At 37.6% G+C, this 24,107-nt stretch overlaps 1 protein-coding gene across 2 annotated transcripts in view; it reads left to right on the forward strand.

Moving 5' to 3' along the window:
* CSMD3 (CUB and Sushi multiple domains 3) overlaps window positions 1-24,107 on the forward strand; it is a 1,392,034-nt gene that overhangs the window by 759,411 nt on the left and 608,516 nt on the right. The window lies entirely within an intron of this gene.

The raw sequence follows: 24,107 nt of genomic DNA on the forward strand, positions 1-24,107 counted from the left end.
GTAAGTTCTCAATGTTTCTTTCTTGACTTAGCCTGTCAGTTACTTGTCAAATTTTACCTTTTTTTCCCCCACTGATTCTTCTCAATACCTCCAACAGAAGGAGCATAGTATATTATATATTGTCATCAATCTGCATATAGTATATTTATTAGCCCTTTTAAATAAGGCTTAATATACTTGATCCACACATAGTTACTTAGAATCCATTGCCAGAAAGGGGCCTAGGGTGAAACTACAGACAGGCTGATTGGTCTTATTTTGGAAAATAATTCTACCCTCACAGAGTTATAGAATAAAGTGTTAAAAGAAAAAGTTATGAAATTGATCCCAGAGACAGTACTACTAGTACTAAGAACTGGTGGGTGTTGCAATTCATTGGAGGCGTAATCATACCTGGTCATCATCAGTATCTATGAGAGTTAATCAATGGTTTGACATGAAGTAGTAGTAGTAGTAGAGCAGTGAATAGCTCTCAGAGTTGAGCTAATATACTAAAAAGGTTCTTAATGTGAAGAAAAAAGAAAAAAGGATGAACTTATATTAAGTAAAGGGAAATGTTAGGAACTTATTGTTCAGTCACTAAGTTGTGTCTTGATTCTTTGTGACCCCATGGGCTGCAGCACGCCAAGCCTGCCTGTCCCTCAACCGTCTCCCGGAGTTTGCCCAAGTTCATGTCCATTGAATCAGTGATGCTATCCAACCATCTCATTCTCAGCTTCCCTCCTCCTTCTGCCTTCAGTCTTTCCCAGCATCAGGGTCTTTTCTAATAAGTCAACTGTTCACATCAAGTGGCCAAAGTATTGGAGCGTCAGCTTTGCAAAGCTCAAAACAATAAAGGGCAATGATCTTTACTATAATTTTAGGTACTAAGAGGAAAACCCTTAATATTTTAAATAAGCCATACATTTTCTAAAAGAAAAAGAACTCTGTTAATTTAAAGAACTTTGTAAACATGTCACAGTCCATCATTTTCTGCATTCCTTCTTTTTTTGAGAATTTTGAGCCCGTGCTCATTTGATTTTGATCTTAGTTGCTTCAAAGAAAATCTTCTAAGTATTTTGTTAGTGGATTTGCTGGGGTTTTTAATTCTTATAAAGGGTAGATGCTGTCTCTATTTCCTTTTATTTTGGAAGATAACGTGAGTATATTTTTAAGTAATTTTTAAAAACCCTGTGTTGTATGTATCAGACCAAATAGCAGATCGGAAGTATAATTTTAAAAATAGGTTCATAATTGATTTTTAGAGTGGTCCAAAAGTTAGCTAGACAACATAATACCAGATAAAGAACAAATATGTTGATGAGAAGTCTTATAACCCCTGTGAATTCAAGTGAAATTAGTTATATCTTACAGACTGAGTATCTGCTACTGGCAGAATGAATGAAGAAAAAGTTACATTTCCCTCTTCTCATGTTCCCGTCATCATATTGTCCCTAGTTTACAAAGGAGTTCTACTTCCTCACTTGTAATTCTTTCACTCTGAGAAATTATCTTAATTTTGAAAAGTCTATGTGATTATTTTTATATTTGTCTGTAACCACAGATATGTTTCGTAAACATGTTTTTCTTCCTCAGAGCAAAATTACATATTTCTGAAAATTTAACTCTTTTTTCCTTGGGTAAAGATGACTGCAACAGAACTTAGGTGGGACCTACCTCCTGTGTACACGTGTGTTCAGTAGTGAGCACTGACTCTTTGTAACCCCATGGACTATATCCTGCCAGGATCCTCTGTCCATGGAATTCTCCAGGAGAGAGTATTTGGGTGAGTTGCCATTTCCTCCTCCAGGGGATCTTCCTGACTCAGGGACCAAATTTGCATCTCCTCCGTTGACAGGTGGATTCTTTACTGCTGAGCCACCTGAGAGGCCCCAGCTACCTCCTAAAGGTGTTCAGATAAAAGTCATTTGACTAGCTAACAGAGATTTTACAAAATTGAAATTAGATAAAAATTCCTTTGAACTCCAAGACTCTATGATAAGAGAACCTAATAGAATTGTATCCACTCAAACTGCTGCTGTTGTTGTTCAGTTGCTAAGTCGTCCTGGATTGCAGCATGCCAGGCTCCTCTGACCTCCATTATCTCCTGAAGTTTACTCAGATTTATGTCCATTGAGTCAGTGATGCTGTCTAACCATATCATCCTTTGCTGCCCTCTTGTCCTCTTGCCTTGAATCTTTTCCAGCATCAGAGTCTTTTCCAATGAATGGGCTCTTCACATCAGTTGGCCAAAGTACTGAAGCTTCAACTTCAGCATCAGTCCTTCCAATAAATATTCATTGTTCATTTCCTTAAGGATTGACTGATTTGATCTCCCTGCAGTCCAAAGGACTGTGGTCTTCTCCAGCACCACCATTCCAAAGCATCGATTTTCAGCACCCTGTCTTCTTTATGGCCCAACTCTCACATCCATACATGACTGCTGGAAAAACTGTCACTTTCACTGTATGGATCTATATCTTAAAAGTGATGTCTCTGCTTTTTAATATGCTATAGGTTTATCATAGCTTTTTTTCCAAGGAGCAAATGTCTTTTAATTTCATGGCTGCAGTCACTGTCCATAGTGACTTTGGAGCCCAAGGAAATAAAATCTGTCACTACTTCTACTTTTTCCCCTTCTATTTGCCATGAAGTGATGAGACTGGATACTATAATTTTAGTTTGTTTAATGCTGAGTTTCAAGTCAGCATTTTCACTCTTTCACCCTCATCAAGAGGCTCTTTAATTCCTCTTCACATTCTGCCAGTAGAGTGGTATCATCTGCATATCTGAGGTTGTTGCTGTTTCTCCCAGCAATCTTGATTCCAGCCTGGCATTTCCCATGATGTACCATCTAGTCAAGGCTATGGTTTTTCCTGTGGTCATGTATGGATGTGAGAGTTGGACTGTGAAGAAGGCTGAGCGCCTAAGAATTGATGCTTTTGAACTGTGGTGTTGGAGAAGACTCCTGAGAGTCCCTTCAACTGCAAGGAGATCCAACCAGTCCATTCTGAAGGAGATCAGCCCTGGATTTCTTTGGAAGGAATGATGCTAAAGCTGAAACTCCAGTACTTTGGCCACCTCATGCGAAGAGTTGACTCATTGGAAAAGACTGTGATGCTGGGAGGGATTGGGGGCAGGAGGAGAAGGGGACAACAGAGGATAAGATGGCTGGATGGCATCACTGACCGATGGACATGAGTCTGAGTGAACTCTGGGAGATGGTGATGGACAGGGAGGCCTGGCGTGCTCCGATTCATGGGGTCGCAAAGAGTCAGATACGACTGAGCGACTGAACAGAACAGAACAGACTCTGCATACAAGTTAAATAAGCAGGGTGACAATAAACAGCCTTGTCATGCTTCTTTCCCAATTTTAAACCAACCTGTCATTCCATGTCCAGTTCTAACTTTTGCTTCTTGACTCCACAGGTTTCTCAGGAGGCAGGTAAGTTGGTCTGGTATTCCCATCTCTTTAAAAATTTTCCAGTTTCTTGTGATCCACATAGTCAAAGACTTAGTGTAGACAATGAAGCAGAAATAGATGCTTTTCTGGAGCTCCCTTGCTTTCTCCATGATCCAACAAATGCTGACAAATTGTTCTCTGTTTCCTCTGCCTCTTTGAAACCCAGTTTGTACATCTGGAAGTTCTAGGTTCATGTGCTTCTGAAGCCTAGCTTGAAGGATTTTGAGCATAATGTTGCTAGTTGTGAAATGAGCACAGTTGTACATTTTCTTTTTGGAACATCAAAGCATGAGGAAGTGGTCCCAGCCCCTGCCTGCACCTGCTGCTAAGTCACTTCAGTCGGGTCCGACTCTGTCTGACCCCAGAGATAGCAGCCCACCAGGCTCCCCCGTCCCTGGGATTCTCCAGGCAAGAACACTGGAGTGGGTTGCCATTTCCTTCTCCAGTGCATGAAAGTGAAAAGTGAAAGTGAAGTTGCTCAGTCGTGTCTGACTCTGTGCGACCCCATAGACTGCAGCCCACCATGCTCCTCTGTCCATGGGATTTTCCAGGCAAGAGTACTGGAGTGGGGTGCCTGCACCTGCTCACCCTCTATTCCCAAACTCAGCTCTGTCCTTCATGATGCATATAGACTTCCCAGACTATACATTCTAACTGCCCACACCTCCCTGCAAATGGTGCCCACTGGGTCTAAGAGTGCACATATAGTCATGTAGTCTGACCCTGAGAACGTGGACCTGGAAAGAGGCTTATGAGGGTCCAGGAAGCAGGAAATTCCAGGAGTACTAGTTTTCAGGGAGTTGTAGAACAGTACTTTTTAAACAAACTGTAAACTAAAAGACTTGCTTTTATTTTAAATTTGTTTTGCACTGATACTTTTACAAAATGAAACAAAAAATTAGAAAAATAAAATAAAAACACATATAAATGCATTTCAGGTTTTTTTTTTTTAAAGAAATTCACCAGACAAAATTATTATTTCAAATTACTCTAGAAGATTTAGTCCTAATTCCTATTATTTTCTGTTCTTACCATGTTGCAGCTGGAAATTAGTCGATGATCTCCTAGGGGGTGTGGGCAGGCACAACCCTGGGCAAGACGTGGGCTACAGAATAGTCAGAGGAAAGGGTCAAGGAAGGAGTCTATCTTGCCCAAGTTTCAAAATAGTGTTGCATTTTTATTGTTCAGTCTTTCAGTCATGTCTGACTCTTTGCGACCCCACGAACTGCAGCACACCAGGCTTCCCTATCTTTCACCATTTCCTGAAGCTTGTTCAAACTCAAAGTATTGCATATGGCATGATAAATTTTTTTAAATTAATTTAAAATAATTTATTTGAAATAATGTTCTTCTAATGGGTAAAATAGTCCCCATTTAAACATTTTATTTAGCAATGTATTTACTTGTCTATGTATTCTGTTTTGCATTTTTGTTAAGTGTGATCCATGTGGTAGAGATGTAACTTTTGGCATTAAAACTAATGAATTTACTTAAAAATTTAGATAGCTGAAAGTCAGGAACATAGTAAAACATGGACACTATGTTCATTAAACAAGAGACCCATGTAATATCACATTTGAAAGTATTTTTAAGAGGATGAATTCAGTCTATATATTTAAGTTTATAAGTTCTGATTAGGTTAATAAACACATGATATCTCAGTTTTTAAAATATTTAACAAATAAAGGGAAAATCCATCCTATTTTATTTACTTTATGGAATTGAATTAAGCATTGGAATTACATGATGCTTCTGTTTCCAGTTTTCTTTTAATATTTAGGCTCTAAAATTTAAAATCGATTGTGATATTCTACTCCATAAAAAATATAGTCCATATAGTCATAACATGTACAACAGCTAAAATAATCCTCTAAAAATGAATTATGGAAAGTTTTAAAAAATAATTTTTATGATTTCTTTCCCTGAAGTACAAAGCATATCATTTTTGCAGTTCAGCAGCTTAAAAATAATTTGAGTGTTCTGTATCTGTTTACAATGTAAAATTTAATTCTCAGATATATTGGTAGTATGTTCTAACAGCACTCTTCCCTGGGACATCTTTTTATTTTAAATATGTATGCTTTAAATATACATTCATGTACACACACATGCATACCCTATTTTGTGCTGATATATTTTAAATTAATACTTTCTTTATTTTAATAATATTAAATGCATAATATTCACACTAGCTTTAAGAAAATGTAGCTTTCCTTTTTCTCATAGGTAATTTATTATTATTTCTTTCAGCTCACTGGCCCGTATGTTTGGACAAGCTACTTAGCTGAAGATACAAGTTTTTTAACTAGTCAACAATTTATTCTTTAAAAATGACACCCTGCTGTCAGACTGCTGTATAAGATATTTTCCTTGAGCAAACTTTTCTACAACCAGGGACTTACACCTTTCCAAATTTGTTCTTGTACCTTCCACTCTTAGTAATGAAAATCTAAATACTAAGTGACACCATAGGATAATGAAAGAAGGGAATATACTGAATATAACAACAAGGTGATATTTTTAGAAATGGATGGTAACAGTATAAAAAGGACTTAGAAAATAACCATGCAGAAAAATCCTTCACATTTTATATTATAGTTTTTAAAAATCAAGAAAAAAAATATTTTTTCACTGCTTTTATTTCTGCCTTGCACACCTTCTTGTCCTTTTCCATTAAACACACACACACACACACACACACACACACACACACACACACATTCAATACATGCTCACAGTCATTTAAGTTCCTTGAATGCAGCCACTATTACTCATCTTGGATTTTCCAAAATGCCTAAGGCTTGTGTTAACATTGTTAGGTGTTGCATGAATTATAATAGGAGAGGAAAAATTAAATCTGCATCAAGACACATCAACTGAAACATGCCAGCAGGAGGAAATCTTTGCAAACATTAACAAGGGCATACCATGAGGTGTAGAGCACTATGCAGAGGACTACCTGGTGTATCAGTGCCTTCAGGTGCTGTAATGGTATATATATATATAGCATAGACTGAGTGGTTTATAACAACAAATATATTTCTCGCAGTTCTGGAGGCTTTGTCAGAGGTCATGGTGGCAGCAGATTTTGTGTCTGCTGACAACCCACTTTCTGGTTCATAGATGGTCATCTTTTTACTGTGTCCACGTATAGCAGGTGGGGGCAGAGTTCTCTCAGGAGCCTCCTATATAAGGACACAGTCATATTCATGAGAGCTTACCTTCGTGACCTAATCACCTATCAAAGTCCCCACCTTCATATAACCTCACATTGGATATTAGGTTTCAACATATAAATTTTGGCAGCAGGGGGACATTTAGTCTCTGGCTTCAGAATTTCAACAGTGTTCACTGATACCACATGCAAGAAGACAATCAAACTGACAGTAGCAATTGTCTCATGTGGACAAAATTTGATGTGCAGTCATTCAAATGACTTGCTATTGGGCAAAAATAAATGCATGCTCCTGGAGATTCAGAATTACTTTAGGCTGCAGTATGAAATAATCTCTGTGACATTTGATTACTAGCAACAAAATGTTAAATAGGAGAGAAAATTTATTTTTATGACTCTTCATTATTTCCTCAGTGTGATTATAGTCACATTTTCCATTATGAGAACACTGACAATTTTACTGAAGAAAAAAAAAAAAAAGAAAGCAGTTTACTATTATACTTTGGTTTGTTTTGTGAAAATATTGATGATTTTACTGCAGTTTAAGCAATGACTATGACTTTATTTGCAGAGAAGGCAATGGCACCCCACTCCAGTACTCTCCACCAGGGAAGCCCAATGGCAACCCACTCCAGGACTCTTGCCTGGCAAATCACATGGATGGAGGAGCCTAGTAGGCTGCAGTCCATGGGGTCTCGAAGAGTCATACACGGCTGAGCGGCGTCACTTTCACTTTTCACTTTCATGCATTGGAGAAGGAAATGGCAACTCACTCCAGCGTTCTTGCCTGGAGAATCCCAGGGATGGAGGAGCCTAGTGGGCTGCAGTCTATGGGGTCGCACAGAGTTTGACACGACTGAAGCGACTTAGCAGCAGCAGCAGCAGCATGGCTTTAATTTGGAGTTTTTGTGTATTTATTTTTGTGTTGGATTCAATTGGGACAAATTGTCTAAAGATGCTTTTAGTAGATATTTTTTTCTTCTTCAACAAGAATATTTGTACTATGGTAGGCATTTCAAAAGTGACTATAGAAAACAAATTAAGACAAAATATAGAAAAGGTATGTAAATATATGAGTTCTTCCCACAAATGCCAACTATTTTAAGCATAGTACCTTGTTAGAGTGCTAAATATGTAAATGAAGTATTCATAGAAGAGTACAAAGATGTATGTGCTGAGGTCTTGACCTTCAAATCTTTCCTAAAAACAAATATTAATATAGAAATCTCTTTGTATCTGTTATAAGAACTGTTCCAACTACTCTCACATATATTATGCTTTAGAATTAGCTAATAAATTAAAATTTCTGAAATCCAAGACCTTAAGTGAAGCAAAACCCACAGTTATTCACTACTCAGTTACCTAATTGAACTAACATACATGTAGTCCCATCATTCCATAGTACTTTATGTATTTCTTAGGCTCCACCTTACACTTTATGGGGTATTAGCTTCCCAAGCAGGGATCAAATCCACACCTGTTGCGTTGGAAGCACAAAGTCTTAACCACTGGACTGTCAGAGAAGTCCCTGTATTTTAATTCTTAAATCTGTATGTTGTTCTTCTAGTATTTTTATCTACTTTCCTTTCTTTTTCATTTGTTTTTAATTTTCTTCAGACTTACTGAGGTATAGTTGATGAAAAAATAAGACATTTTAAATTATACAATGAGATAATTTAATATATGTATTCTTTGTGAAAGGATTCTTCCATCAGATTAATTGACATATGTGCTACCACCTTACATATTTACCTTATTTTTTTTTTCCAGTGAGAACTTCTAAGTTCTACTTGTAGCAAATTTCAGTTATACAGTTCAGTGTTACCAATTGTAGTTACCATGTTACACATTAGACTTTCAGATCTTACTCATCTTATAACTAAATATATGTAAACTTTTACAAACCTCTACCTATTTCCGCCACTCTCCAATACCTGGTAGCTCTCTTGTTTCTATGAGTTAAGACTCTTTCACGCTGTCTCTCTCTCTCTTTTTTTTTTTTTTTTTTTTTTTGGTGGGGGAATTCCTTCTATGTGAGTCCAAGCAGCATTTGTCTTTCTATATTGACTTATTCCACTTATCATAATGCCTTCCAGGTTCGCCCATGTTGCTGCAAATGACAGGATTTCCTTCTTTTTTTAAGACTGAACCATATTTTAGTGTGTGTGCATGTATAAATTCTCTTGAACTATTCATCTACTGACAGACTGACAGACACTTAGGGTGTTTTCATACCCCTGTAATTGTGATTAATGCTGCAGTAAAAATGGGATTATACATAACTCTTAGATAATGGTTTCATTTCCTTTTGATATCTGTAGCCAGAAGTGAGATTGCTGGATCTTATGGTAGTTCTGTTTGTAATTTATTAAGGAATCTCTATGCTATTTCATAGGGTCTGTATTGGCTTATATCCCCACCAACAGTCTACAAGGTTTCCTTTTCCTCCACTCCCAAACCGGCATTTCTTACTGCTTGCCTTCTCAGTGTACAAGAGTTCCTTTTTCTCTACTCTCCACCAGCATTTGTTACTTTCTGCCTTTTTGCTAATAGCCATCCCCTAACAGATATGAGTGAGGTTATGACACTTTTTGCTGTCACCTTAATGGTGATATTCCAGGATGTTTGTTAATCTATCTTTTGTAGCCATCATCATTATCCTCAGTGAATTGTATGTATCCAAAAATGAAGGTATAAACCATCCTTGATACCACTGTATTAAAAGAAAGAATAATAAATCTATTTCTATAAAAGGCAAAAGTTACATATTTGTAAAATACAAAAATATGTTGGAATATAAGACTATTAGAGTTTTTATTTCTAATGGATATACCCATAATGCCTAGTGATTATGAAGAAAATCAGGCATTGAGTCTAAATGAAATTTAATAGAACTTGCCTTTTTATTTTATATTGTACAGGAGTACTTGAAGAATATTTCTCAGTGCACTTACTTAGAGCTTTAACTCTTATTCTAGCATGAAGGGGCTAACTAGAGAGATTAGAATGCACTATAAACCCTGAGGTCACTCAGGTTGTAAATAAATACATACTAAAGAAGCTTTTAATAATTAAGTTTAGAGATAATTTGTTTAAAAAGATGTACTAAAAACACATTAAAAGTATATGAAGACTTTTCACAGTTTTTCAAAATGAATTAACTCCTTCCCCTGTGGCCCATAAGGACCCCTTACTGTCAGGGAATGGGTTGGATACAAAGTTGCCTAAAGCAGGTATATCCTATAGTTTGTGTCAAAACCAAAGTCTTTGAAAGCATATCAACATTAATTAGCCTTTGAGACTGGATGCAAAGAGCAGGATTCTAAGTGAGACACTGAATATTCAGAAAATACACTTAAAGTAACCTACCAACCCAGTAACTCCTTTCTTCAAAATGAAGAAAAGAATGAATACATTTTACTGTCAGTTCAGTTCAGTCACTCAGTTGTGTCCAACTCTTTGCAACCTCATGAACTGAGCACGCCAGGCCTCCCTGTCAATCAACAACTCCCAGAATTTACCAAAACTCATGTCCATTGAATCAGTGATGCCATCCAGCATTCTCGTCCAATGTTGTCCCCTTCTCCCCCTGCCCTCAATCTTTCCCAGCATCAGGGTCTTTTCAAATGAGTCAGCTCTTCGCATCAGGTGGCCAATGTATTGGAGTTTCAGCATCAATATCAGTCCTTCCAAAGAACACCCAAGACTGATCTCCTTAAGGATGGACTGGCTGGATCTCTGTGCAGTCCAAGGGACTCTCAAGAATCTTCTCCAACACCACAGTTCAAAAGCATCAATTCTTCGACAGTCGGCTTTCTTTATAGACCAACGCTCACATCCATACATGACCACTGGAAAAACCATAGCCTTGACTAGATGGACCTTTGTTGACAATGTAATGTCTCTGCTTTTAATATGCTGTCTAGGTTGGTCATTACTTTCCTTTCAAGGAGTAGGCATCTTTTAATTTCATGGCTGCAATCACCATTGCAGTGATTTTAGAGTCCAAAAAATAAAATCAGCCACTGTTTCCAGTGTTTCCCCATCTATTTGCCATGAAGGGATGGGACCAGATGCCATGATCTTAGTTTTCTGAATGTTGAGCTTTAAGCCAACATTTACACTCTCCACTTTCACTTTCATCAAGAGGCTCTTTAGTTTCTCTTCACTTTCTGCCTTGAGGATGGTGTCATCTGCATATCTGAGGTTATTGATATTTCTCCCAGAAATCTTGATTCCAGCTTGTGGTTCTTCCAGCCCAGCATTTCTCATATTGTACTCTGCATATAAGTTAAATAAGCAAGGTGACAATATACAGCCTTGACATACTCCTTTTCCTATTTGGAACCAGTCTGTTGTTCCATGTCCATTTCTAACTGTTGCTTCCTGACTTGTAAACAGGTTTCTCAAGAGGCAGGTCAGGTGTTCTTGTATTCCCATCTCTTTCAGAATTTTCCACAGTTTATTGTGATCCACACAGTCAAAGGCTTTGGCACAGTCAATAAGGCAGAAACGGATGTTTTTCTGGAACTCTCTTGCTTTTTCCATGATCCAGCAGATGTTGGCAATTTGATCTCTGGTTCCTCTGCCTTTTCTAAAACCAGCTTGAACATCTGGTAGTTCACGTGTCACATACTGCTGAAGCCTGACTTGGAGAATTTTGAGCATTACTTTGCTAGTGTATGAGATAACTGCAATTGTGTGGTAGTTTGAGCATTCTTTGGCATTGCCTGTCTTTGGGATTGGAATGAAGACTGACCTTTTCCAGTCCTGTGGCTGCTGCTGAGTTTTTAAAATTAGCTGGCCTATTGAGTGTAGTACTTTCATAGCATCATCTTTTAGGATTTGAAATAGTTCAACTGGAATTCCATCACCTCTACTAGCTTTGCTCATAATAATGCTTCCTAAGGCACACTTGAGTTCACAATACAGTGTGTCTGGGTCTAGGTGAGTGATCACACCATCATGATTATCTGGGTCGTGAAGATCTTTTTTATAGAGTTCTGTGTATTCTTGGCACCTCTTCTTAATATCTCTGCTTCTGTTAGGTCCATACCATTTCCGGTCCTTTATTGAGCACATCTTTGCATGAAATGTTCCCTTGGTATCTCTAATTTTCTTGAAGAGATCTCTAGTCTTTCCCATTCTATTGTTTTCCTTTATTTCTTTGCATAGATCACTGGGGAAGGCTTTCTTATCTTTCCTTGGTATTGTTTGGAACTCTGCATTCAGATGGGTATATCTTTCCTTTTCCCCTATGCTTTTCACTTCTTTTTACAGCTATTTATCAAATATGGATTAAATTACACTGTGATGCATGTTATATGCAATTTGCTATAGAGACTGCAGAAAGAGAAAAAGTCTAACCCATTTATACAGATAAGCCTATATAATAATTTCCTGTATTAATTATTATTATCAAAAGGAAAAATATAAACTCCTACCTTTATAACAAGAGGAAGTTACATCCTGGAGCCAAGTACCGAGAAGTTTTTGTTGTTAGGGGAACTTTGATTTTTTTTTTCAATATGTATTTGCATTTATAACCAACCTAGACAGCATATTGAAAAGCAGAGACATTACTTTGCTGACTAAGGTCCGTCTAGTCAAGGCTATGGTTTTTCCAGTGGTCATATATGGATGTGAGATTTGGACTGTGAAGAAAGCTGAGTGCTGAAGAATTGATGCTTTTGAACTGTGATGTTGGAGAAGATTCTTGAGAGTCCCTTGGACTACAAGGAGATCCAATCAGTCCATTCTGAAGGAGATCAGCTCTGGGATTTCTTTGGAGGGAATGATGCTGAAGCTGAAACTCCAGTACTTTGGCCACCTCATGCAAATAGTTGACTCACTGGAAAAGACTCTGATGCTGGGAGGGATTGGGGGCAGGAGGAGAAGGGGACGACAGAGGATGAGATGGCTGGATGGCATCATTGACTCGATGGATGTGAGTCTGAGTGAACTCTGGGAGTTGGTGATGGACAGGGAGGCCTGGGCGTGCTATGATTCATGGGGTCGCAAAGAGTCGGACACAACTGAGGGACTGAACTGAGCTGATCTGAATATTCTAGTGTGTGTGTGTGTTTGTGTGTGTGTGTGTGTGTGTGTGTGTGTGTATGTATATACTATATCTTCTTTTTTTTATCTGTCAATGGACATTTAGGTTGTCTCCATATCTTGGCTATTATGAACAATATTGCTATGAATGTTGGTGTGCTGTATCTTTTCTAATTATAATTTTCTCCAGATATCTACCCAAAAGGGACATTGCTGGATCATGTAGTTACTCTGTTTTTAGGTTTTTTAAGGAACCTCCATATTGTTCTCTATAGTGGTTGCATCAGTTAACATTCCTATCAACACTGTAGTGTCAGGGTTCCTTTTTCTCCACACCCTCACCAGCACTTTTCCAGTTCAGTTTAGTTCAGTGGCTCGTATCTGACTGTTTGTGACCCCATGGACTGCAGCATGCTAGGCTTCCCTGTCTGTCACCAACTCAGGAGCTTGCTCAAATTCACCTCCATCATGTCAATGATGCCATCCAACCATCCAATCATCCTCTGTCATCCCTTTCTCCTCCTGCCTTCAATCCTTCCTAGCATGAGGGTATTTTCCAGTGAGTCAGTTCACTGCACTTTTAGGTGGCCAAAGTATTGGAGTGTCAGCTTTAGCATCAGTCCTTCCAATCAATATTTGGGACTGATTTCCTGTAGGATCAACTGGTTTGATCTCCTTACAGTACAAGGGACTCTCTGGAGTCTTCTCCAATACCACATTTCAAAAGCATCAGTTCTTCAGTGCTCAGCTTTCTTTGTAGTCCAACTTTCACGTCCATACATGACTACGGGAAAAACCATAGCTTTGACTAGTTGGGCCTTTGTCAGCAAAGTAATGTCTCTGCTTTTTCATATTCTGTCTAGTTGGGTCATAGCTTTTCTTCCAAGGAGCAAGTGTCTTTTAATTCCATGGCTGCAACCACCATCTGCAGTGATTTTGGAGCCCAATAAAATAAAGTCTGTCACTGTTTCCATTTTTTCCCCATCTATTTCCCATGAAGTGATAGGACCAGATGCCATGATCTTCTTTTTTTAAATGCTAACTTTTAAGCCAACTTTTTCACCCTCCTCTTTCACTTTCATCAAGAGGCTCTTTAGTTCTGTACTTTCTGCCAAAAGGGTAGTGTCATCTGGGTAGCAGAGCTTATTAATACCAAAAAGCTTGTGCTTCATCCAGCCTGGCGTTTTGCATGATGTACCCTACATATAAGTTATATAAACAGGGTGACAGTATACAGCCTGGACATAACTCCTTTCCCAATTTCGAACCAGTCTGTTGTTCCATGTACAGTTCTAACTGTTGCTTCTTGACCAGAATTTATTATTTGTATACTTTTTGATGATGACCATCCTGACCAGTGTGAGTTGATACCTCATTGTAAATTTGATTTGCATTTTCCTAATAATTAGCAATTCTGAGCATCTTTTAATGTGCCTTTGGCCATCAGTATCGATATGTCTTATTTGGAGAAATGTCTGTTTAGGTTTTCTGCCTATTTTTGGATTGCATTGTTTTATTTGTATTTATTTATTTGTTTTATTTGGGTTTATTTTGTTTTATTTGTATTTATTTTGTTTTATTTGTAGTTATTTATTTTGTTTTATTTGAATTTATTTATTTTATTTGGATTGCATTGTTTATTTATTTGTTTTATTATATTTTTATTTGTTTGGATTGCATTGTTTGCTTTATTTGTGTACTGTGTGAGCTGTTTGTCGGAGAAGGCAATGACACCCCACTTAAGTACTCTTGCTTGGAAAATCCCATGGACGGAGGAGCCTGGTGGGCTATAGTCCATGGGGTCGCTAAGAGTCAGACAGGACTGAAGCGACTTAGCAGCAGCAGCAGCATGAGCTGTTTGTATATTTTGGAGATTAATCACTTGTCGATGGCATTGTTTGCAAATATTTTCTCCCATTCTGTAGGTTGTCTTGTTGTTTTGTTTATGGTTTCCTTTGCTATGCAAAAGCTTTTAAGTTTAGTTAGATTTCATTTGTTTATTTTTATGTCCATTACTCTAAGAGATGGATACCAAAAAAATATTGCTACAGTTTATGTCAAACAGTGTTCTGACTATTTTCATCTAGGAGTTTTATAGTATCTAGTCTTACAAATGGGTCTTCAATCCATTTTGAGTTTATTTTTGTAGATGTTATTAGCAGATGTTCTAATTTAATTCTTTTGTATGTAGCTGTCCAATTTTCTCAATACCATTTATTGAAAAGATTGTGTTTTATCCATTGTGTATTTTTTTCTCCTGTTTCATAGACTACTTGACCACAGTTGTGGATTTAGTTTCAGCCTTTCTACCTGTTCTATTGATTGAAGTGTCTATTTTTTGTGCAAGTACCATACTGTTTTGATGACTCTACCTTTGTAGTATAGTCTGAAATCAGGGAACCTGATTTCCCCAGGTCTGTTTATCTTTCTCAATATTGCTTTGCCTCTTTTGAGTCTATTATGTTCCTATACAAATTTTTAGGAGAACACATGTTAATTCTTTGAATGTTTGGTAGAATTTCTTGTGAAGCCATCTGGGCCCTGAATTTTATTTGTTGGGTTTTTTTAAATTATTGATTCAATTTCAGTACTGGTGATTGATCTGTTTATATTTTCTGTTTCTTACTGGTACACTCTTAGGAGATTGTGTCTTTCAAAGAATTTATCCATTTTTTCTGGATTGTCCATCATATTGGTGTGTATCTGCTCATAGCAGTCTCATATGAACATTCACATTTCAGTGGTGTTGGTTATAACCTCTTTTCATTCCTGATTTTATTGATTTAGACCCTCTCTCTCTCTCTCTCTCTTTTCGTAGTAAGTCTGGCTAAAAGTTTTTTTTAATTTTGTTTATCTTTTCAAAGACCCATTTTAATTTAGATTTTTTTTTAGTTCCATTATCTTTTCTATTGTGTTGTTACTTATTTCTCTCTGATATTTATTTTTTCCCTTCTACTAATGTTGCATTTTATTTGTTCATCTTTCTCTGTTTGCTTTAGGTGTAAGGTTAGGTTGTTTATTTGTGATTTTTCTTTTATCCTGAGGTAAACTTTTATCACTATAAGCTCCCCTGTTAGAATTGCTTTTGCTGGGTTCCTTAGATTTTGAATTGTCATGTTTTCATTTTCATTTGTCTCTAGGTATTTTTAAAATTCCTCTTTGATTTCTTCAGTAATCCATTAATTGTTTAATATAGCATAACATTTAGCCTCTACATGTTTGAATAAACATCTAATTTTGTTTATCTATACTTGGACTGGAAGGAACTTGTATATTAAAGTTAATCGAGTGACTTTAGACCTGTCTCCTGCACTCTTAAAGTATAAATGCCAGATTTTCATTTGTCTCTCATGTTATACATTTCATGCTGCATCTTCTTTGTAATCAAACTAGTTAACACAGTTTTTTTTTCCTGTTTGTATGTGTATGTATGTGAAATTTAGAGATTGAGTATCTGAATGCATATCAGTTACTTTTATTTTGGTATTATAGAAAAATTAGTAAGATATTCTCAGTTTTACTCTGTCAGTAATTGAACTGCTGGATTTGTAAGACCAGATCATGTCTCTACTGGTACAAGAGACAAATTATGTCAGGCCAAGTTAACAGTCAGGGAGAACTTCATTCAACACTTTTGCTACAGAAATCAGGAATATTGCAATAGGGCTAAAGACTGTTGAAATGAGAGTTAAGATTATTGCTATAGGGAAGACAATTTGAACTCTGCTGGAAAAGGTAAGGTGGTTTCTAAGTGCTGGGGTGAGCTAGTAGAAAAGTACTAAAAAACGTTGAGCTTCCCTCGTGGCTCAGATGGTAAAGAATCCACCTGCAATGCAAGAAACCTATGTTTGATCCCTGGGTTGGGAAGACCCCCTGAATAAGGAAATAGTTACCCACTCCAGTATGCTTGCTGGGTGAATTCCATGGACAGAGGAGCCTGGTGGACTACGGTTCATGAAGTCACAAGGAGTCAGATATGGCTGAGTGACAAACATTGTAGGTTTAGGAAACTTTAGGTGGGAGATTGTTGCTGTTTAGTTGCTGAATTGTGTCCAGCTCTTTTGAGACCCCATGAACCGTCCATAGCCTGCCAGGCTCCTCTGTCCATGGGATTCCCAGGCAAGAATAACTGGAGTGGGCTGCCATTTCCTTCTCCATGGGATCTTCCTGAGCCAGGGACTGAACCTGCATCTCCTGCTTGGCAAGAGGATTCTTTACCACTGAGCCACAGAGAAGTCAGGTGGGAGATTAGTCAACGTTAATAGCCCATTTGTGTTTGCTAATAGTTGCTTAATAAAGTTGGGCTCTATACTCAGGAAAGTAGGAGTGCTATCTCCTATGATGATTTTATTTCAAGAGGATGGCTTCCAAGTCCTTGAGAGAGATATCCCTGGTTGTAAGAGCATTATGAACAAGATTTACATATCAAAGATGGAGAAAAGATCTGCAACCAAAGTTTTTTAAAGTAAATTCTCTTAAGAAAAGTTTTGGGCCAGAGACTGGTCAGGATGATAACCCCTCTAAAGCTTAATGAAGCTAGGAGTCATATTAAGGCTGTCTCAGTTATTGGGAGTACTGTTTAGATCAGTTTGTAAGTAATGATTGTGTGAAATATTAATGGGGTACAGAACAAAAAATAGGATGTGTTTTTTAATGAAATTCTAGTCTTAAAATATTTGAAATAATAGTGTTGTGAATAGGACAGCAAAGTAGTTCATGAGAATTGTAGTTTGCTGGAATACCTTCTTTCAGTTAAGTTTGGTGCCATTATCAGTGGTTCTAAAAAAATTTATTTCCAATCCTTTTTAGGAAACACTGTTCAGTCCTTCTGAGATGCTGGCTTCACTTGGCAAACATAGTTTTTTTTTTTTTTTAACCTGGGTTTTTCTTTCACTTTGATAGCCATATGGGTGGTTAGTAGCCCTTCAAACGGTTCCTCCAGCACAGAAGCAGCCTGTCTATCTTCTGGAATACCTTTATGTAAGCAGAATATTCTAGGCAATAGAGGTGGCATACTTCTTCCAGTGGGTCCTTCAAGGTCCTTGTAACTGTACATCTTAGGGCTTCTAGGGAGGAAAGAGGCCCTTTGAAGTATTGAATATGATTACGAGAGGATTCACTTAAATCGGGCACAGTACATGATCTCTGCCCCAGATTCATAGGTCTGCCAAATATAAGTTCAAAGGGAAAAAATATGATGCTTGCCTGCAAGATTTGCTCTAATTTTCAACAAGCCTAGAAGTAAAATTCCAGGATGTTTTAATCTGTGTATTGCTAAATTTTAGCAAATGGTTTTCATTCATTCTCTGGGAATCTTTAAACATTTACATAATTACTGGATGACAGGGGGAATAAGATGACGTCTTCTCTTTGGTTCATGGTGCTCTAGTATCAAAAATATAGAAAATATGTGTATTGAGGGAGACTTTACCACTACCTGAGTACTGGCATCTGAAGTGGGAAAAATTTCAGATCATTCAGACATCATATACACTGTAACTAGACAAAGTCTGTTACTTTCTACAGGCATTGATTCTATGAAATTCAAAAGCACTAAGTTTCTGGTAAATTTGATTGGGGAAACTGCCTATACCATACTTCAGGAGTGACCTATAAATAATTCTGCTGACAGATTGCTCATCTCTTAAATGTGTTATGAATATCTTCACCTTTTAGGTAAATAAGAGTCTAGTGCCATTAAAATTCCTCTTTTACTTAGAAAATTATGTTGATAGCACAACATTACTAAGAAAATAAAGACTGTTCTTAGAAATGATTTTGTCAGATAATTCCAAAAGTTCAGTTGAATTTCTTTTAGCCCCATTTTCAATTCATTTGTACATTTCCTTTTTTGAAGTATATACTTGGAAGTTAACAAAAATCTCTTATTGTGTTAAATGTGAGGCTCCAAAGTTTGAAATCTGCCACATTTTAGCAGTGGCTTTTACATCTCTGTCAACAAAATCATTGCCTTCAGAAGTTTTTATTCTGCCCTGCATGAGCTCTACAATGGATTACTGATATGAGCAGACAGTTTTACAACCTCTAAAAAATCAACTATCAATTTTTCATGAGATATTTTACTTGCCCTAAAGGTAGAGAATCCTCTAGCTTTCCAAACTTGCTCTTTTGCATGACAGACACAGGTGTGTGTGTGTGTGTGTGTGTGTGTGTGTGTGTGTGTGCATATGTGTGTATATATATCAAAAATCACAATTCTTGTTACTGTTATTGACTAGGCTGCTAGTTTCAACCTATTCAAGGCCAAATATAAGCTTCCAAAATTTCATAACAAGTCACCATAGCATCTGAAGCCTTAAGTTTGTCACTTTTATCCTGAGCATATGTGTGCTTGAGTGCTTGGTCACTCAGTTATATCTGACTCTTTGCAACCCTATGGACTGTAGCCAGCCAGGCACCTCCTCCATAGAATTTTCCAGGCAAGGCTACTGGAGTGGGTTGCCATTTCTTTCTCCAGGGGATCTTCCTGAGCCAGGGATCGAACTCACATCTCCTGTGTATATGACCTGTTATTAAAAGAGCATTATGAACAAGAATCAGTTAAAACATGCCGGGGCCTAGTGCTGTCTTCTTTTACCATGATCATCTATTTGATCAGAATCTGGTAAAAAAAAAAATGAATAGAAAATACAATGTTAGGATTGACTAATAGTACTTATTCATAATTAGTCTGATGCCACATTCACAAATTATGGATCTTATATACTTGGAAGGTAGCTGTCACAACAGTAAGGCATGTAAATAAGTCAAGTGACCAAATTACATTCTTAAGCCTTTTTAAAGACGTGCCTGCTGCTCTCACAACACCCCAGTATCCACAGTGTCATGGCCTGCAGAAGAACTGAGAAACACATTATTAATGTATGGTCTCATCTCAACTTTTGAGTTAAAATTCCAAAAGTAGCACTTTTATTTTAATGACAAAAGAAGAAGAAGGGCTTTTATCCTTTGTTTTTCTTATTCTTTTTATAGCTGAATTTGTTTTTTCCATCCCTGGGTTCTGAAGATTCCCCCGAAGAAGGGAACAGCTACCCATTCCAATATTCTTGCCTGGAGAATATGATGGGCCGAGGAGACTGGCACGCCACATTCCATGAACAGAGGAGTCTGCCTGGCCACGGTGTCCATGGGGTGGCAAAGAGTTGGACATGACTGAGAAACTTTCAATTTCACACTTTCACCCTATATTGTAATTCTTGGGGACCCTCAGCATCAATATATGCTGTAAATATCCCTCAGTTTGACAGTATTGCAGCTTATCCAGTGAGGCCTTATGTCCTTGTGAAGGGCAAAATTGTAATAAAGTCAAAGTCTCAGTTTTGCATTACTGTTTAGTTTTCAGTGCTACTAGCAAGCCATCTATATATTGAATGCTATAGATCCTTCTGGAGGAAACAAGTTTCCCCTAAGTTTTCTATAAATGGCTAAAGGAATAATAGAAGAGTATGGAAACTTTTGAGGAACTCTTTGCCATAAATACTGAACTTCTTTTCCTAAGTAAAAACAAACAAGAATATAAATCTGTTTAGATGAGAGAAACAGGAAAAAAATAAAGCAGAGCATAGGTAAATTGCAGAAAAACTTTGTAGAAGGTAGTGCAGGCACACTCAATTACTTCAGTCATGTCTGACTGTTGTGACACTATAGTCTGTAGCCCACTAGGCTACTCTGCCTGTGGGATTCTCCAGGCAAGAATACTGGAGTGGGTTGCCGTGCCCTCCTCCAGAAGGGTCTTCCTGATTCAGGGATCAAACCTGAGTCTCTTTCATCTCCTGAATTGGCAGGCAAGTTCTTTACCACTAGTGCTACCTGGGAAGTCCATAGAGGGTTGTTACACAGTTATAATAGTTATAGTATTTAAAACTGAAGGTATTAACAGAGCAATGGCTTTATTTACTTCTTTAAGATTTTGTATTAAGGTTTACCATCTTCATCGAATTTACCTTCCCTGTTTGCTGGAAATTTGGTAGAATTAATATTACAGTGTTAGTGTACTTTTATTATTATCCTTTGTTTTTCTTATTCATTTTATAGCTGGATTTGTTTTTTCTTAATTGAGCTATCGACAGAGGCTATTGTTTGACACATAATCATGGCTTATGTTTTTTAATAAGCTATTTCTATTGGTTCTACACCTCAAATTAAACCAGTATTATTATTGCAAGGCCAAAAATGATACATTACTTTATTTCTGCTCAGATTACTTTTCCAGCATAGCACAGTATAACACTGCCACTCGCTGCTACATTTCTTCTCTTTTAGAAGGCACACCATAACCAAGTAAGACAGTTTTTTTCCCAGGACATTAAATAGATACTCCATATGGAGTATACAATATGGTAGTTTTAATTTGCACAGGAGATCTCTCCCCAATAGCTTTACAGGAGAATAAAGTGAGAGTAAGAAAACATGTTCCTCAGTCATGAGATCTGTTCATGTGGGAATCACAGAAGAAAAGAACACATATAAACCTGATTTAAAATACCAACAACCTGAATTGGTCTATCACCAGATGGAAAGTGAAGGATTTCTGGGGCACTTTCAGAATAAGTAGCACCTGTGTCTATCATAAAAAGCAAGGCTATGTTAGTCTGAGGAAAAGTTATTCAAACATAAATTTTATCAGTTCCTACTGCTGAGACTCCCTCAGTCTGTCAGTTGTAAACCATTTGACAATTATTCCCTAGCTTTCTGGGCTTTCCTCATTCTCTTGTTTCTGCAGTTTCTGCATCTTCTAGAGTCTCTTTTCCCCAATCCGAATTTCTTGGAATAACAACATATGGTTTTCTCTTCTGTGTTGTCTTCACAGATTGGCCAGAGTAAAGGTTATTTCCTTTAGTAAATAGTATTAATGGAACAGTTAACACAGCAGTTTTTAACTTTTTTTGTCTTCATATTTTTCAATATTGTTTCCTGAGTAGCTGCTTCTAAGATTTGAGAGTAGTCTGTCCTTGCCAACCTTCTTCCTTTCTCCTAGTTTGAATTTAGATAATCAGTAAGAGAGGGTGTCCTAGTGGCTCAACAGTAAATGATCTGCCTGCCACTTCAGGAGACACAGATTCAATCCCTGGGTTGGGAAGATCTCCTGGAGAAGGAAATGGCAACCCACTCCAGTATTCTTGCCTGGGAAACTCTATGCGCAGAGGAGTCTGGCGGGCTACAGCCCATGGGGTCACAAACAAGTTGAATACAATTTAGCGACTCAGCAACCACAACCAATCAGCAAGAGAGCCAAGGATAAAGATAGAACCAGGGGACAATTTTTATCTTCCCTTGGACCCAGGCATGTATTTGAGAAGATTCCAACAGATCACCTGTAGAAAGTAATGGGGAACTCACTTGTTATCTAGATACAACACCACAGTCTCTCCCAGCTCATCTTTAGAAAAAAGACTGTGAGCAGTCTCTTCTGACGGGTCATCCAAGCCCTTGTTTCTTCCATAGTTGCAGAGTGTGGTGGATAGCCACTACTCCTCAGTGGGGTGAGTTATCTTCTGGTCCCCAGTGTGCTTGCTCCATCAAATGACCAAAGTCTTCTGGTTTCAGAATCCCCACAGTAGCTTATGCACCTATACAAGTGTAGGTATGTAAATTGAAAACACATTGTGTAAAACTTCTGAAAACTTCTGGAAAACAGGAAAAGAAACTTTCATATGAATATCAGCTCTCAAGAAGGCTGGATAACTTCTCAATGGCATAAGCTTCACTGATGATTATATCAAAGAGCTGATTTTCCACACATTTGACAAAGAAAAAATAGTAGAATTATATGGCTATATGCCTTTTTTCTTATGTTGGTATATTTATCAAACTAATACTTATTTTTCCTTTTTTTCCCCAAGTAACTGGTGAAACTATACTACATCTTGCCACTTTCATATAGGAGTAGAATTTTTATTTAAGTTTTCAACACTTCCCTAAGTAACTCTTATAATGTTTGCTTTCCTAGATACATGGTATATGGATGATAACAGACTTCTGGAGGTAGACTATATGCTAAGATATGGAGTGGGTTCAGAGCTAGAATATGAGACTTAAAAGCCTGTGTTCTCAAACAAGGCAAGTAATTCAGTAGGAACTAAAGAAGCCATGCCATTGGGCTTCTCTTTAGGGAAATTTACTCATGAAGGATCATCACATCCTTCTTCCCAGGTGTCTATTAAATTTAAAGAAATAAAAAAAACTAGAAATTGGAAAAAAAAAAGAATAGAGAGATGCAAGGGGAGAGAGGGAGCAGAACAGCAAAGAAAGGAAGGAGAGGGTTCTGTGAAAGAGAGCTCTTCGATTCTCACATTTGTTTCTTCATTCTCCTCAATCTTTCCTTCTGGCTATCCAAATCATTATTCTTAGAATAATATCCATCCAATAAGTTCAGTTCAGTTGCTCAGTCGTGTCTGACTCTTCAACCCCATGAACCGCAGCATGCCAGGCCTCCCTTTCCATCACCAACTCCTGGAGTCCACCCAAACGCATGTCCATTGAGTCAGTGATGCCATCGAACCATCTCATCTTCTGTCATCCCCTTCTTCTTCTCCCCTCAACCTTTCCCAGCATCAGAGTCTTTTTCAATGAGTCAGCTTTTCATATCAGATGGCCAAAGTATTGGAGTTTCAGCTTCAACATCAGTCCTTCCAATCAATATTCAGGACTTATTTCCTGTAAGATCAACTGGTTTAATCTCCTTGAAGTCCAAGTGACTCTCAGGAGTCTTCTCCAACATCACAGTTCAAAAGCATCAATTCTTCAGTGCTCAGCTTTCTTTATAGTCCAACTCTCACATCCATATATGACTACTGCAAAAACCATAGCCTTGACTAGATGGACCTTTGTTGACAAAGTGATGTCTCTGCTTTTTCATAATGCTGTCTAGGTTGGTCACAACTTTCCTTCCAAGGAGTAAGCGTCTTTTAATTTCATGGCTGCGGTCACCATCTGCAGTGATTTTGGAGCCCAGAAAAATAAAGTCAGCACTGTTTTACTGTTTCCCCATCTATTTGCCATGAAGTGATGGGACTGGATGCCAAGAACTTAGTTTTCTGAATGTTGAGCTTTAAGTCAACTTTTTCACTCTTGTCTTTCACTTTCATCAAGAGGCCTTTTAGTTCTTCTTCAAATACCAGTAATTAATGGGCTTATAACGTGCCCCCTTTAAATCCCTCATACATCTTGAAAAATTGTATTCTCATAAGTATTCCAAATGTGACAGAGATACTAGCTGCTTAAAAACTGCAGGTGAGCCTGGATTGGAGGGGATTTGAGGGAGAATTGATACATGTATATATATGGCTGAGGCCCTTCACTGTTCACCTAAAACTACCACAACATTCTTAATTGCCTATACCCCAATACAAAATAAAAAATGTTTAAATTAAAAAAAAAGAACTTTAGGCAGCATTCCTGGCTTCCCATA

This window comes from Ovis aries, chromosome 9, assembly GCF_016772045.2.
Source record: "Ovis aries strain OAR_USU_Benz2616 breed Rambouillet chromosome 9, ARS-UI_Ramb_v3.0, whole genome shotgun sequence".
Taxonomy (NCBI): domain Eukaryota; kingdom Metazoa; phylum Chordata; class Mammalia; order Artiodactyla; family Bovidae; genus Ovis; species Ovis aries.